Source organism: Podarcis cretensis, assembly GCF_951804945.1.
Source record: "Podarcis cretensis genome assembly, chromosome: 7".
Lineage (NCBI taxonomy): Eukaryota > Metazoa > Chordata > Lepidosauria > Squamata > Lacertidae > Podarcis > Podarcis cretensis.
This window is the reverse complement of record NC_137176.1, coordinates 38339184-38356619: the sequence shown is the minus strand read 5'-3', so window position 1 is coordinate 38356619 and position 17436 is coordinate 38339184. Positions and strand designations below refer to the sequence as shown.

General features: G+C 42.8%; 2 long non-coding RNA genes across 2 annotated transcripts in view; one reads left to right on the top strand and one right to left on the bottom strand.

The window, feature by feature from the left end:
* Positions 1-17029, bottom strand: part of LOC307219666 — a 29154-nt gene extending 12125 nt beyond the window's left edge. Inside the window, exon 1 of the long non-coding RNA XR_013840501.1 lies at positions 16942-17029. This is a non-coding gene — a long non-coding RNA (uncharacterized lncRNA). The remainder of the gene's footprint in view (positions 1-16941) is intronic.
* On the top strand, positions 1438-3186 carry LOC307219898. Its single transcript, XR_013840651.1, has 2 exons — positions 1438-2400; positions 2635-3186. It is a non-coding gene; the product is annotated as an uncharacterized lncRNA (long non-coding RNA).
* Positions 17030-17436: the final 407 nt, after the last annotated feature.

The following is a 17436-nucleotide window of genomic DNA, read 5'->3' as shown; positions in this document are numbered from 1 at the left end:
ACTGGACACCCTTTGCATTATTCTGATAGATCTTGATTTGTCAGTTTGATCAAGCTGTTGCTTGCAGGTGCATGCTATTAGTGCATCTTAATTGTCATTTCATGATCAAACTTCAACCGTGCTCTTTTCTTTGATATTTCAGAAGACACATACTATGAAGAGACGGTACACTACCTTACATAACCACTGCAATATCCAAGAAATATATTCCACCTAAACAGTAATTGCTGTATGCCATTATATTCACTATAGAATACAGTGGGTACAGATATGAAAAGCAGGTGAAAGGAAAGACTTGAAAGCTATTCCCACAGTGAGAAAGTAGACCTTATTCACCACCACCATGTTAAACAGTGGAGAATCTGGTAATGTCCAAAACTGTATCACAAACATTCTGAAAATTAGAAAATAGCAATGGTGCAAGAGGCAAGATTATGTTGGGGGGGGGGGAATTCAGGTGAATATACCGGTAAAGCTGTTGCATTGATAAATAAAATGTGGCTACAACTTTTCTGTTGGAGCCAGCCGTCACAAGTGGCACTTCTTTAGGGTAAAATAAAGACGCAGAAAGCTATCAATATTTCCATAATATGAGAGAGCAGCTCATTCCGACTTCTTCTCCTCTCCGGTAACTTTTTATTATCCTTTGTTCTGTCCAGCCGCATGGCCGTTTGCCAATCTCATGTTACCTCATCCGGTCAAGTTTTTATTACCCCTTTACCATATAAGGTAATCATTGCCCAGAGGAATGTCAGGGGGCACCCTGCAGTATTTAAAAGCCTCTGCCTTGGCTTTATGACTCCCACATGCCCTCTTTCTTTATTTTATTAATCAGAGTCATAAATGTCCGTTCCAATACGATTATATCGAGTGCGATAAGCGACTCTTGTGAAACCGGAAGCGGGCCGCGGACTGGACAACTATGCAGTACATATAGAGATTAAAGAAGGAATACATTGAATACAGCAACACAAAATAACACAAATAACTACTATAATGATCACTAAAATCAATAAATGTCGAAGCCAACTTCCATCTGGAAGCCAAGAATATAAGAATTCTGATTCCAAGCTGCATGGTAGGCTTCCTTTCCAGTTTATAGCCATGCACTTGTGTCACTCCTACAGCACTGAGAATGGTCACTGTACGTTCCTGTAAGAGAACAAGAGCTATTAAAAGTGAATTTCAATGTATATTGACAGTTTGGATTTATGCCCCATGATTCTTTCCCCTCTTTAATTTGAAACAAATGGGGGCAGGCATACACACCCAACATTTAGAAGCATGCAATAAACTGGTAAACTTAATCATATCTTGCACAAAAATATTATCCCTCCATACTTTATGATAATTTTCTCCCCTAAAAGTCTTATTCAACAACACAGTTCTTATAGTTCAAGAGTGGCTGAGCCGTGGATGCTGCCAGCCAAAGTAGGATTCCGACGACTGTGGCTTGCCAGCTGATAAGGTGAAATATGGTGGTTTCAACTGGACTGTGTCGTCTGCTCCTCTTCCTTGTATAACGGTGCAGGAAAGGATGGCAAGGCAAATGGTGAGGAAGGCAAACACTGCCAGATGCAGTTCGTGTGCAGCACCTCTAGGTGGCGCATGCGGAAAGGTTTTGATGCTTCATCCACAAAATGCTGACAAAGTGTAGGGGAGTTCCGCATGCTGTGAGGCAGGACAACCCACTGATATCGCTGGGTGGGCTGCAAATTGTTATATACTGGCAATGTAAAAGCAAACCATTCCTGTCTGCTGGGGCCAGTGGGATGAAGATGGTTCAATGTGGCCGAAAGTCAATTGTTCAGAAATGAGCTGTTCAGAAACGAGATGGTGCCATTGCTGCGGATTTTTCTTTTGGTGGAGGCCACTGTCCTACCCACACTGAGGTATCAGTGATCTTGGTTTGCCACGCTGGAAACGTTGTATCGGTGGCTACAGGCTGGTTTTTATTTTGCGCTGCTGCTAACAGATGAGCTGCTGTACCTACAGACTGACAAATGCGAAGCATGGCTGCTATGTCTGTGGCAGGATTGTGTATTATCGGTCTTAACGCAACCTTACAATCCTCATTTGCATTTTCAAAGGCCAATTGTTTGATAATTATTTGTTTGGCTTCAGGATTTTCAATTTGTCTACTCACTGCTGTAATCAGCCTGTCCATAAAGGAAGAATATGATTCTCTAGGTTCTTGTCTGATTGAACCCCACCTAGACTGAATACTGGTGGGTTCCGGGATTTTTCTCATTGCTTGTTGAGCAGCAAGAGCGGTATCCCTCAATAAGATCTGCAGCAGTGTGGCTTGCACTGAAGCCTGAGCAAAGGGCCCACGCCCCATCATAGCATCCATCACATCTGCGAGGGTAAGATTAGGATTATTTCCTCTTGCTTGTTGCAGTAAAGCAGGAGCATAAGCACGACAGGCGATTTCCCATTCATTGGCAAACAATACACCTGCTGATGGGGGTAACACTGTACGTGCCAAAAGCTTGATGTCATCTGGAACCAAAAGCTGGGCTAACGTGGCTTCCAAAAGAGCTTGTGTAAATGGAGCTTGCAGTCCATTTGTCCTAACTGACAATTGCAGTTCTTTCAAGATTTTAAAGTCAAAAGGTTGGTGCTGGGCTTGAGTTCCTGCTGGAGCACCAGCAGGGGGCACAATAACAGGGAATGCCATGGTATCCTGTGATAAGGAGCAGGCAAGTACTGCACATTGAAAGGGGGTAGCTTGTTCTGCTGCTGAAAGAGCAGGGTCATTTCCAGCCAGACCACTGTATTTTTGCAGGATTGGGTCCTCTGGTGAGGCACTGTAATCTGGAGGTTTGGGGTCTGGGGCTGCTGGCAAAACAAGTGCTGGAACACATGGCAGAACAGCAGGCTGAATTAAAGAAGCTGAAGGTTGTGTTGGCAATGAAGCCATGGAGATATTTTTTGGTGATAAAGAGCCCATAGCATAACGAATTTTACACCAAGCATTTAAAATTCGAACACCTATGCTGGGATGTCCATGAAAATGTGCTCCAATCTTATCCCATTGTTTTAGTTCCCAAGTCCCATTTGCAGCAAGCCAGGGGCAATGCTCATTGATGGCCAGAATGAGCTGTATCAAATCACCATCAGGAACTTCCAATTTGTTGGAGGAGAGGAGAAATTTTAAGTCTCTTAAAAATTTCTGTTGCGGAGTAGTCAAAGAGGTGCCCATGTTTCTAAAATCAATATAAAAAAGGGATCAAACTCACCAGGGATCTTTTTTTTTTTAAAGATGTATAAGCACTTTGAAATCCTTGCCGGACGTGGTGAGCTGATGATATCCACTGCTTGGATCGAAAGTCCTCTCACAGTGTCTTTTAAAATCCTCTTAGTCTGCCTCAGACTGTTTCCTTTAAGTTGCTTCTCTCGGTTCTCTTTGAAGTTTGAAGTCAGTCTCACACTGCTTCCTTTAGCCTGCCTCTTTTCTTTTAAGTTTTCCTCTTCTTTTAATTGAGCCTCCTCGTCTTTTAATTGAGCCTCAGAGAGGGCACCACTTGTTGGAGCCAGCCATCACAAGTGGCACTTCTTTAGGGTAAAACAAAGACGCAGAAAGCCATCAATATTTCCATAATATGAGAGAGCAGCTCATTCCGACTTCTTCTCCTCTCGGTAACTTTTTATTATCCTTTGTTCTGTCCAGCTGCATGGCCGTTTGCCAATCTCATGTTACCTCATCCGGTCAAGTTTTTATTACCCCTTTACCATATAAGGTAATCATTGCCCAGAGGAATGTCAGGGGGCACCCTGCAGTATTTAAAAGCCTCTGCCTTGGCTTTATGACTCCCACACTTTTCATCATCAGAGGCCCTTTCACTGAGGTCCAGAACCGAGGGCCTTCTGGTGGTTCCCTCACTGCAAGAAGTGAGGTTACAGGGAACCAGGCAGAGGGCCTTCTCGGTAGTGGAACCTGCCCTGTGGAATGCCCTCCCATCTGATGTCAAGGAAATAAACAACTATCCGACTTTTAGAAGACATCTGAAGGCAGCCCTGTTTAGGCAAGTTTTAATGTTTGAAGTTTTATTCTGTTTTTAAAGTTCTGTTGAAAGCCGCCCAGAGTGGATGGGGAAACCCAGCCAGATGGGCAGGGTAGAAATAATATATTATTATTATTATTATTATTATTATTATTATTATTATTATTAAATTATTACTTCCGGGTTGGCGCCTCCGGCAATGGCGAATTCTTCTGATCGGGAGGAATTCGCTCCATGGAAATTAGGGTCTGGCCGCCACGGCGAAGGCGGAGACCCACTAAAATCACAGACGGGAGAAGCCTGTGAACGTGGGATTCAGCTGGCACCGTTTGCGCCTCCCCTACTCGCGGGGAGACCCAGTTTCGGGATCCGGAGCGAGGTGGGGTAAGCAGCGCGGTGCTTTGAATTGATTGCTTTTTTCACAGAGTGAAGCCGCATTGCTGTTGCCGGAGAGCGCTGACTTTTTCCTGTGGACAATTTGATTCTAAACAACTACCCGTGAGTAGAACGGAAAATTGGATTCTTAAACGTCTTAATTTGGCACCGAAACGGGGAGGCTCTAAACAGGAAGTCCGCCTTCCCCTTTTGTAAATAGATTGAAGCAAAGAGCTTGTAAGCTAAAGTCTTGGAAAGTCCTCTGTAAAGGATTAAACTTCCATCAGCTAAAATCATTAAAACCCCCTTGGAAGCAGGAGAAGAGGGGGGAAATTTGGATCGCGTAAGCCTGCAGGAGAGAGGGGAGAAAGTCAAATTACCACCGCTCTGAACCTGGAAACGGGCTGCTAGTAAGACCAACGTTTTGGGAAAGTTCATTGTTGTTGACAGCTAATTAAATAAGAGAAATACATTGTTTCCATTGTCTCCTTCTGCGTTTAAAAAGGAGTAAAAGTAAGTGAAAATTGAAACAAATTTTATTGCTTGAACTGTGCCTAAAAGGATTGATACAAATAGAAATTGTTTCCCTCTAGAGGGAGCCTTTGAAGCTGTTATAGGAGTTGATCTGGGTGGATTTCCAGCTGCAAGATAAAAAATTGTGAGAACCAGGGATTGACCTTGGATTGTTTAAGAATGTCGACAGAAGAAGCCTTAGTGACTGCATTTTGTAAGATAAGTGATTCGTTGGAACAGCTCCACAAGAAGATGGACGTGATGACTATTAAAATTGACAATTTGGGTCAAAAAGTGACTAATCTTGGACAAAAAGTGAATATCTATACAGAAACTATTCAGGAATCGACACAGGAATCTATTTTGATATGGCAAACTGTGGAGAACGTGAGGGAGAAAGTTGTTGTTGCTAAACCTAAAGTAATACAAGGGGAGAGGGAGAGAGCCCCAGTTTTACAGAGGCAATTTGATGATTATAAGTTGTTGCCTTCTATGAGTGAATTCAGAGAAAGTCAGATTTTGAGGATTGGAGCCCTGCTTGGACTGGAGAAGGAAAGTTCGATAGATCCCCTCATGCAGGGATTTACTGACCTTTGGGACCTGGACCTTGGTCAGGAGTAGATTGGAGTTGTGGGGACCTTCAGATTTGGAGGAATTTTGAAACACGTCCTGAAATATCTTTTGGATTTTAGTTTTAACTACGGAGATTTGGCTGACCTGTCGAGAAGGAATAAAAACATTGCTAGGTCGGAGCTTCCCCGAGATCTACTCTTCAGCATCAAAGGAAGGAAATTAAGAACAAGATCAAGACAAAGTAAAGTGCATGTATAAATATGAAGAAGACATGCAGAAGGGACTTGGAAAAGAGTTAAGAGCCTCGGACAGAAGATGATCAGGTTGATGGACTATATGGAATTGACGGAAATGACTGGCAGAATCCGAGACCAGGGAGAAGAGACAGTGGAAGAAGATTGGAAAAAGTTTAAAGTTTATTTATAGAAATATTGTAAAATTAATGAGTGTCAGAAAAATGTTGGAATGAAATTATATGGCTTTAGTAGAAATGTCATAAGGAGTTAAGCATAAATAAGTATTATAGTATTAATGGAAAATAAGGTTAAAATAAGTCAAGATAATTATAAGACAGAAAATAGAGAAAGATGGAAAGGAATTGCTGAAACAATTAATAGAATTGGAATACGAAAAAGGAGGTGAGAGGAGGTCGAGGAAACAAGGGAATGAAGGATAAGACATTGAAATGGTATGATGTATTTTTTAAACTGTTTTTGTTCTGTTTTGTTTAGTTTAATGTGTTAATGTTGTGTTGTGTATATTGTAATGTATTGTTTTTTCTTTCTTTTGCTTTTGCTTTTTTTTCTCTTTCTTCTTTCTTTTGTAAGGTTTAAAATTAATAAATATTATTTTAAAAAAGAAATAATAAATTAATAATAATAATAATAATAATAATAATAATAATAATAATTCATGTGCTTCATCCACAAGAGTTCCTGAGGACAGAAACATGAGAACAGGCCTTTGCTGTGGTGGCTCCCCACTTGTTGCTCTCCTCAGGGAATCTCACCTGATGCATTCACTACATATCTTTAAGTAACGGGCAAAACATTCCTCTTCTTCTGGGCCTTTGGCTTATTAAACAATCTATGGCCTTTTAAACTGTGGAGAAGTATTCTTTGTATTTTTATATTGTAAATTTCCCTGTGATCTTCAGATGATTGTAACAACAAACAAAATAATAATAATAATAATAATAATAATAATAATAATAATAATACAGTTGTACCTCGGGTTACAAACACTTTGGGTTACAAACGCTTCGGGTTACAGACTCCGCTAACCCGGAAGTAGTACCTCAGGTTAAGAACTTTACCTCAGGATGAGAACAGAAATCGCACAGCAGCAGTGGGAGGCCCCATTAGCTAAAGTGGTACCTCAGGTTAAGAACGGTTTCAGGTTAAAAACAGACCTCCAGAACAAATTAAGTTTGTAACCAGAGGTACCACTGTAATAACTTAAAATAATCAATGTTACATTGTGGAGTCTAATAGGTTTACAGAGCAGGAAATAAGTAGCCCACACTGAATTCCAGCCTACTCCTTCCTTATCACAAGTGTTTTAACCAGTGAACTTGCTTGCTGTCATGACATTTAGGGATATCTTTTTTAAAGATTAGTAAACTGCTCATTCAAACCCTTTAGAAAATAATAACACCAGTGCTGAATGATAATCTTTTAAAAGTGTGAATAAGATGCAATGATACTATAATACATTATGACTCAGACACTGTTGTGAGTCATGGCTACAGTTGCAAAAGGACAATTACTGCATGGTTTCCCCATAAAAATAAAAAGAAAGCCTTGCACAGCTTAGAAACAAATAAAAATCAGCTGTATTTAGTCCAATTATCTTGAGTGCGCTCTTCCTGTGTAGGTGACATTTGTTCTTAAATTCAGTGCAGCTTTGATTTCATGCGTTTTTTCGTGTGTCATTCTCTCTGCTGGTTAAATAAGGACCTTGGTTAGAGTTAATGTCAGAACACCAAACTAAAGCTATCAAGGACACAGTGTCTCTAGCGTTCATTCTAATGATAAAACAGAGGCTAACATGTGAATTTCATTGGAGCCCAATTCATGATATTCCAGTGAGTCTCTTCTTTCTCCCAAACACATTTTTAAAGAAATCTGGGATGGCTTGGGTATTAGCATGCACATCTCAATTATCAGAAATCCCTAGGATTGGTTGACCACCTATGTCACATTGGCAGGTAGAGGAGGTTAGGGTTAACACTGATGAATACTCAGACCATGTTTTATTAAACCCCTGATGTTTAAAAGCCACTGTGAAGCTCAGCAGAAGGACATTGAAAAAGGAAATGAAAGCATAACTACATTTGTATCCTGGGCTAACGTTTGTAAGGATTTCCAGGAAGATTATCCTACTGTATTCTCACAACAGATCCGAGAGGTTGATAGTGATGAGTTAGTGTGAAACAGGGACTGGTCCAAGGTCACCAAATGAGCCTCATGGCAGAGTAGGAATTTGGTCCACTTCCAAAATTTTATCTAGTACAACACTGTGATTTATTTCCCACCTAAATGTGGATGAAACTACTTACTTCTGTGGACCTCCTACCATTACAGAGTCAGATTTACATTTCTTATAACCAGTAATGCAATCCTATACAGCTCCCCCTGCCCCAGATTTTAGCAGCACTTAATCCCAGGTAACCGTGTATAGGATTACAGCCCAAGTTAACCAAACAAGGCTCAGACTGGGAAACTTTTGAATACTGGATGTACCTGTTGTTGTTGGAATCCGTCTGTTTCAGGAGACATTGGGGAGGGTGCGCCTTTGGAAGTGAAGTCAAAGCACTGGAGAGTTACAGTGTCTGCTGTAGCGACCAATACAGGGGAGACATGTTTTGTTGTAGCTGAGGCAGATGAAAGCATCCAGTTGTGCTGCTGCAGATGCACCATGGCATTTCTTCTCACTGCACTCCTCCCAGTGATCATTCTTCCTATGTTCACTGTTGTGGATGAACAACCTGTTTCCAGGCAAAAAAGGTAGAGTAGCATAATGGTTAATTCCAGCAGGGGAAGGTGAGATTTCACTGACCTTATGAAAGAATATAGGTCTTCCTTTGTGATACTTGACCAAATTCCTACTCAAGTTCTTTAATCCTTTCTGTCTCCCATAAAATATGCCTGAGCATGCAAAATTTCTTTTTAAAGGAATGTGATGGTATAGCAGGGTTATCATTAAAATACTGTACTTTGTTCCCAGGTGGAGTCCATCTCTTGACTTCACAAAAGTTAGATAGGGAAAGTCAACTTGTTCCCTTTTAGAGGTTCAGAAGGAAGGATGGACATTTCTCATTGCAGGTCTTCAAATAAGAAGTAGAGTAATAAAGTGAACGGAACATGCTGGAGGCAGATATAAAGGGAAACTATTCCTTTCATGCCCTGCTTATAAGTTTCCAGAGACATCTGATTGGGTACCTTTGGAAATAAAATCGTGGACCAGTTGGCTCTCTCTCTAATTCAGCAGGGCAATTCTTGTGGGCATAAACATTTTAATGAAGTCTCAGTGTCAGCTCCAGCCCACTTTCAGGGGCCCCTAAGCAAGTCCCGATCAGGCATTCCCCTCTTTCAGTGTCAGCTGCCTGTCACTGGGAGCCTTCCTCACACCCACCACTTTGAGCTTTCGCCAGGTAAAAAGGACTCTGTGAGCAGTTAGGTGGTAGCAGCTGCTGCTTTTCCAACTGCTGGTGTCATTCACCTTCTTACCTCTTCTGGACCAGAGGAAAGGGGAGAGTGAGCAAGCAGGTGGCAGTGGTGAGGATGGTAAGGAGTGGGAATACAGGTGCAGGCCCCTCTGCTGGGACATAGGCAGGTGCTGACCCCCAACACCAGTCCTTTGTAATATAACAGGGGAAAGCAAAGGCATTTGAAAACTTCTGGACAGAAAAATACTGCATCTGCAATACCACCTGCTACTTATGCAGTCAAATAATATACGGAGTAGCTAAGGAAAAATGACTGTGGAAATCAAGAAAGCAGTAATTGAGAAGAAACAAAGACTAGCTCAGATTATAGTGAGCTGATGGAGATCACATGATAGGGCGAGGGGGAAAGTCCATGCACCTCCACATGATAAATTGAACCTGAGCAGAGGGTTCACTCTGAGCAAGATCAAGGTTCAATAGGAATATTTTCCCCAGTCCTACTAGCACTATAGATCTTCAAAGAACACAGCATCAATATTGATAAGTTCCCACCACAGCGCTTCAAAACTTTTCTCCTTTCTATTTTATTTCAGAGAACAAAAAGAGAGGCAAACCTAACTATAATATCAACATGGCAAGAACTGTTCCACCTACTAAGAAAAAGGTGCCATTGCCATGGGGAGGGATGTTATTGCTCAGTTGCACTAAGTAAGTTTTACAAGGTGGATTTTGAAAGGCACAAGTGAGAATGTATTACATTTCTATCCTGCCTTTCTTCCAAAGACCACAAAGCAGTGTGCATGGTTTTCCTCAATTTTATTCCTGCAACAATCCTACGAGCTGGGTTGGAAGTAAAGATAACTAGCCCAAGGTCTCCAGGTAAGCTTTGCTGGGAAACTAATGTAGGGATTTGAGTCTATGCCTTCCCAATCCTAGTCCAACACTCTTAACCACTTCTTCTTGCTAGCTCTTGCATTAGACATACCTTAGGGTGCTTTCATAGAATCTTAAAGAATATGATCCTGTTGACTCTGCCCACTAGCCAATAATGAAAACACTGGAATCACCACTTAAAGTGTTCTTCCCTGGTACATCGAACCTCAAAGCCTTATACTACTTGCCTCTGAAGCATAATACAGTGGTACCTCTGGTTAAGAATTTAATTTGTTCCGGCAGTCTGTTCTTAACCTGAAACCATTCTTAACCTGAGGTACCACTTTAGCTAATGGGGCCTCCCGCTGCCGCCACGCAATTTCTGTTCTCATCCTGAGGTAAAGTTCTTAACCCAAGGTACTACTTCCAGGTTAGCAGAGTCTGTAACCTGAAGCGTTTGTAACCCGAGGAACCACTGCACCTGAACTATTTCCAGGGTGACCTAAAATCTGGAAATTCAGATGCATCGAACTATACTATTTTGAGTGGAGTTCAATCGCATAATGGTTGTGCAAGTGCAACAGATTTGGTTTTCTTGTGCAGCTAGTTTAAAAAACCGAAAAAACTGGACTATTTGTCATAAGGAAAGTGATCAGAAAATGTACTAGAAATGGTGGGGTAACTACCGTTTAATGCAGGGGTCAGCAAACTTTTTCAGCAAGGGGTCCACTGTCCCTCAGACCTTGTGGGGGGCCAGACTATATTGGGGGGGATGAATTCCTAGGCCCCACAAATAACCCAGAGATGCATTTTAAATAAAAGGACATTCTGCTCATGTAAAAACACGATGATTTCTGGACCACCCCTGGGCCAGATTTAGAAGGTGATTGGGCCGGATCCAGCCCCCGGGCCTTAGTTTGCCTGCCCATGGTTTAATGTAACATCATCTGCCTCCCCATTTAAAAAAAAAACAGAACAAATGATCAGTAAGTAGACAGGATCCCCTAACCCCCTTGCCCACAATCCATTGAAGCAGCAGTCAAGCGTTCAACTTAAGATGGAAACCAGATAATGCAACCCTAAACCTAAGAGTATATGTATTTTAATGAAGACATCACTCATTATCTGTTAAGCCTTCCCTTATATATAGATCCCGGAGATTGCTTTCTGAAACCTTTGCTTGCACAAGCAAGCAAGTACAACTTGGCAGAATTGGTTGTTTCTTTTGAGAGACAATAAGAGCTTTGTAAAACACAGAGTGACCCTCTAGGCACTGGCTGAAGAAAAAAAAACCACACAGGAAAAATGAGTTAAATAAATTCACTGTAAATTGTTTTGGTGATTCGGAGTTTTAATCTGAAATCAAGCTGGATTTGAGCTTGTTTGTGTATCTGGGGTATGGTTGGTGTTCAGCAGGTATTATCCGTCACTATTTATATTGATGATAAAGTTTTAAATAGGTTTATGATTAACGTGTAGTTTTATTTTGTTAGGCACCCTGTGCTCCTTTTTGGGAGGGAGAGAAGGAAAGATATAAACAATGACAAATAAGTAAATATAAATAATCTTTTGCTTGAAGTCAACCTTGCCCACACACTTTTTCTTCACTCCATTGCTGTGAGCTGATGTTCATGCTTGTGTACATTGTAAGACCATCTTTTCAATCCTGGCTTGAAAAGACAACGCCTAAATTAGCAGTGCTTCGTTGATACCAGTTGAGAGCTTTAGGATACTAACCAGCAGAGTCCAGATCTGCTGAATCTATTTTATAATTCCATCAGATGATAGAAAGTGCTTTCCTTCTCTTTACACTGGAGCTTAATCTATACATTTTGGCAATTTTCATTGGTGTGATGTACCAACAAAAAAAAAGACAAAAAAGAGGAACGCATTGACCCTCCACACCTCTTGCTCTGGCTGGTGCAAGAAGACAAGGTCTTCATAAGTTGTGGATCAGGCTCCTTATGCTATGGCTGGGTGTGATGTGATTGGCTACATACCGTATTTTTCACTCTATAGGATGCACTTTTTCACCTCCAAAAATTAAGGGGAAATGTGTGTGCGTACTATAGAGCAAATGCAGGCTGTGCGGCTCTGCCCAAAGCCAGAACAGGGAGACGGAGCGCTGCGGAGCGCCCCATCTCGCTGTTATAGCTTGGGGATGGCTGCGCAAAGCCTCCACAGGGCAGTGGGGTGCCTTCACTCCGCTGGCCTCCGGAGGCTACAAAGGCTGTCCCGGAAGCCTCAAGTCTTTGGAGTGCAGCGGGAACTCGTGCTGCGCTCCAAAGGCTTTGGGTCAGCGAAAGGTGTTGGGATACTGCCAGGGAGACATCAGCCATCAAGACCCCACATTGATTCCGGATGATCCATCAATCTCCCGTAGACACGCAGTATCATTCAATTAGCAACACGAGCTCCAGAAATAGCTTGCCACATTCCAGAGCTGGTGCACACTCTATCAGTAGAATTCGCACAACGAAAGATGCACGCAGGAGAGCATTATTTACAACTTTATTCAGCGTTGGTCAGAACAAAGAAAACATGACTGCCTGCTCCAGTGTCTCAGACACAGAGAGAGAAACGAAAGCAAAGACACAAACATAAACTTCCTGTGAACAGGAAATACGCAGACTCTGTGACTCACAAAGCCTGCTCCCTTTTAAGGTGGAATGGAAATATCCTAACAAAAGGAACCAGATGTCCCGCTGCGCTCCAAGGGATCTTCCCCCCACCGCCAGCCCCACAAGCTCCGGGGGCAGCAGGAAGGCGGCGCACCACCTTTGCGCTGCTCCCTGACCTGGTTTTGAGGCTTTTCCCTGAGGAGGGAGAAGGGACTGACTGGCTGTGTCAGTCCCTTCTCCCTCCTGGTCGAAAAGCACGTAGGAACCGTGCACCCTTTAAAGAGTGCACTGCTCTTGGGGGTTTTGGGGAGAGATGGGGGAATTCCCCCACCTCCCGCAAAAGCAGGGAGAAGGTCTGGGAGAAGCGCGCAGGCTGCGCGCAGCCTGTCCACTGCTCCCAGAGCTGGGGGAGGAATCATATTTTTTTCCTTGATTTCCCCCTCTGAAAACTAGGTGCGCCCAATGGTCAGGTGTGCCCTATGGAGTGAAAAATACGGTAATGCTAAGTGCAGGGGGTAGACTTTGGTCTTTCAAATTTCAGCTGTGCTCTGTAAGGGGCTAAAATTCGGTGTGTGCTCCCCCCCACTTCTCACCTTCCATTCTGCTGAATTTACTCTGTCATAGCAGTGATGCCCTGTGACACCCCCTAGGCTCAGCACCCAGTGCAGAGGAACCAATCACGCTGCCCTAAATCTGCCTTTGCTATGTGCTTCGATATGTGATTATCCCTGGCCACACACGAGCTGTCATTATTCCTATCATTTCCCCTTGGTGGGGCTCAAACCTGCCCTGCTTGTTTCCCAGTCCACTAGTGCTCATCCATTTCCCTCCCTGACAAAGACATATCTACCCATATGGGTATTGTTCCCCCAGAAAGATTTAAACCCTTTCCCCAGCAAACCTCCTTTCTTCCATTCTTTCTTGGTATGCCCTGGTGATGGCAGCCCTTTACTCCAGACAGCCCTACCGGTTAATGGATGAAATTACACACGCCACACACACCCCAACATTGTGTTCCCTCTCCTTAGCTGCAGAATGACTCCACATGCTGACGAAGCCACTTGTACAGTGAGGGCTACAAAGGACCTCTGTAGAGGATAGAGAAATCAGTGGTCATCAGCATTCCAGACTTCTGGAACTGCTGTTGCTGCCACCTTCACTTCCTTTTTGTCCCCTCCAGTCACCAAAATGACTGATCAGTTTTGTAGCCTAAAAACGGTGGGCGTGGCATTGAAATTGGGAGATTTTCTTTTTCTTAGTCCTGTTACAGGCACCACAATCAGTTGCTCATAGGGGGGGAAATGTCACTCTTTCCAGTGCACCACTCTTAAGCTGAAATACCTCTTTGGATCCCAGCTACCATTTGTAATTAAAAGGAACATTTCCCCTTCTTTGCAGAGATGTAGCTTCAGCAATGAGACATCTTGAAATATCTTCATTTGAATGTAAGAGGAGGAGGCTTCATCATTCAACTATAAAAGACTTTTGTCTCCATCTGATCAGGAGCATCAATAATCCAGAGCCTCTAATCAAAGTCAGTGTGAGAAGAAACTGTTTCTTTTCATTTAACAGCATGCCTATTCCTGCAGATTTGTCACATTCATGCCTTTTCATTATAGCTGCAGAAAGACCTAGCGTCAAGCCATAATAATGGGCACTGCATATGACAGAGGAATAAAGGAAAAGGAAAATCTACATGATTTCTCTGAAACCTGAAGTGTCTGTTCAGTTAGAATGTCAAGAAATGTGGCCCAAACGATCTGAGAGCCATTTCATCTCGCACTCTCTTGTCTTCCATCCTGCTACAAGCCATGGTTTCCATAGAAGCACCAGCCCTTATTTGACATGGTTATACAGAGTCCATTAAAGCAGAAGCACTGGAATATTTATACCTTGGATTCAAGCCATATAGGTTAGCTAAAGGTGCAGGAGCTCCACATCGAGAGCTGATTCCCCTGCAGCTCTTGTGATGCTAATCTGAAAACGAAAATAATCTGGTTGGCTGGTCTGCTTTTCCCTGGGTGCCATCACTTTTGCAGTTGAGCTAGGTGTGCTGTTTGCTCTGCATGGATACACAGGAACATAGAAAGCTGCCTTATACTAAGTCAGACCATTGCCCATGTTTGATTGGCAGCTACTCCCCAGGGCTTCAGGCAAGTCTCTCTCTCAACCTTACCTGGAGATGGAAGGCATTGAACCTGGGACCTTCTGCAAGCAAAGCAGATTATCTTCCACTGAGCTATGGCCCCATTCTCAGACCTTACTAAATTTGAGGTTATGAAGGTGGGCTAAGAGTGCTTGAGTAGTCCATGCCCACAGCCATAGCACATTCAAATTGACTGAGGCAACAGAAAGACAGTGGGACCACCACAGAAGATAGCCTGTACATGAGCCTGGATAAAAAGATTTTCCTAGAAAAAGGAGGCCACTTTGCAGGTGTTTTCTCCTTTAATACTCTCAAACTTTTTTTGTGGAGGCCACCATTACTCACCCTCCCACACCCAATGCCCAGGAAGGTCTGGGACATTCTGGAGGATGGAAAACAGTGTTTGGGCTGCCAACATTGGGGGGGGGAGGGATTAAAGCAGAAGACTGTGCAAGTGGTAAGCCTCCATCCTTGGAACCTGTGGAGAAAATTCTCACTCTCCAGCAAAGAAATTCAGTCCCCTAACTTCTCTGCCCACAAATATGGTGGAAAAAAATTTAGAGGCCACTTATGCACTGCTCTAGTGGGGATACAATACCTTGTTACAAGTCTAATTTTCTTTATCATCTTTTAAGTATTTCACACAAGGTGCAAAAATGCCTTGGGCAACCTTGGCATAAATCTCCCCAAAGAACCAGCCAGTATTTCATTTAAAGCCCCTTGTTCTTCATCCAGTGCTTATTTATAACTTGGGGGTGGCTGTTATGATAATGCTCAGAGCCTGTGCACAGACAATTTCCACAGAGAACTGTTATCCACTGAGCCAATCTGTGTGTTGTCTCGCAACTGCTTCATCTATTTAAAAGCGTCAAACTACATTTTATCAGCCTTATTAGATGTGCTCCTGGCATCACTTACATTTGGACACTGAGGTATTTGAATTCTTGAGCGCAGTTGTTTCAGAGGGTGCCTTTTAACATTTTCAGTTTTATGGATGAATGGTCACTGTATATTAAGGTTTCAAGCCTGTTATTCATCCATGATTAGATTGGCACAAACTCCCCACAAGTAAAATGGAATCACTTGAAAATGAGAATTCCCTTCAGGGCAGACAAGGATGCAGTGAAACGGCAGGATATCCAGGCATTGCATTATTTCCCTGCAGGGTTTTTGATGTTGTTGTTCATACCGCAAGGTGCCCACACTGCTTTCTAAAACAACATGCTCAGCTGTGGCCAGTACAATTAACTTAGCAATAGCTTCCATTAGGATTTCTGCTCTTTCATTTACAACCAGAAATGAATTGTGTGTTTTCATCAAAGCTTTGTTGTTTTTACTATTATTATTCCATACCAATGAAGCAGTAGAATATAAGGTGCTACATGAAAATATTTCTTAACTACTTAAGAAGATTAAATTTGAGTTTTGCTGTGGCTTGATTGTATGACTGATTGGAATGTTTTGACTTCAATTAATAGGAGTTCTCACACAAATCATTATTGTGCCTTAAGGCTGTTTGTATCTGTGTGTGTCTCTATTTGCAGGGAAAAAAGTAATTATGCTATGGAATCCCAAGCAATTCAGTATGAATGTGCATGTAACCACCCCTACTGCTTTAGAACTGCAAGTTACTTATCAGACCTGTCTGGCATCTCATTGTGAATTCCCACACCCATGTTGTTTTTACAGTTCATCTTCCTACTGAATATTTCATGTGTTAAACCAGCAAAACAATTTATTCAATATATATCACACAGTGTCTGGAATGATTGCTCAGTCCTGACCCTACATTAAGCGAGAGGCATCTCTTTTCAAGCCCCACAGTATCAAGTCTGGACACAAGCACTTAGCTATTTGACACAGGCAGGCAAAACAATTAACAAGGACTGATAGCATTAATTAGTGTGATTAATGTTTAGGAGCTTTCTTCTGAAAAGGAGAGCCGTGAGGAAAATCTGGCTACGTAAAGAAAAAGTCCACCAACCCGAGAAGAGGCAGAGAAAATACCATCAGAGGGATCAGATCACAATACATTTACAGGCCTCAGGGTTGATGGGATACCTGGACTGTTTTGACACCAAGCAAGAGATCCTCCCCTGAGGCTATACCCTCAACCCCTGCTGATTCACGCTACTCTGGCAACACATTTCAGTACAGTCATACCTTGATTGTCGAACACCCTGAAACTCATACGTTTTGGCTCCCGAATGCTGCAAACCCAGAACTGATTGTTCCGGTTTGTGAATGTTCTTTGGGAACCTGGACATCTGACGGGGCTTCTGTGGCTTCTGATTGGCTGCAGGAGCTTCCTGTTTGGTTTTCGAATGTTTTGGAAGTCGAACAGACTTCCAGAACAGATTCCATTCGGCTTCCAATGTACAACTCATTCTCCACTATCCTGGATAGCAACCTATTGCATGCCTGGGATTCCTGTTGATATGCCTACCTCAGATAATGCCACAATAAAGCCCTACTACAGCAAAGTTCCCAACATCAGGGACTCCCTGGAAAAGACCCTGATGTTGGAAAAGATGGAGGGCACAAGGAGAAGGGGACAACAGAGGACGAGATGGTTGGATAGTGTTCTCGAAGCTACCAGCATGAGTTTGACCAAACTGCGGGAGGCAGTAGAAGACAGGAGTGCCTGGTGTGCTCTGG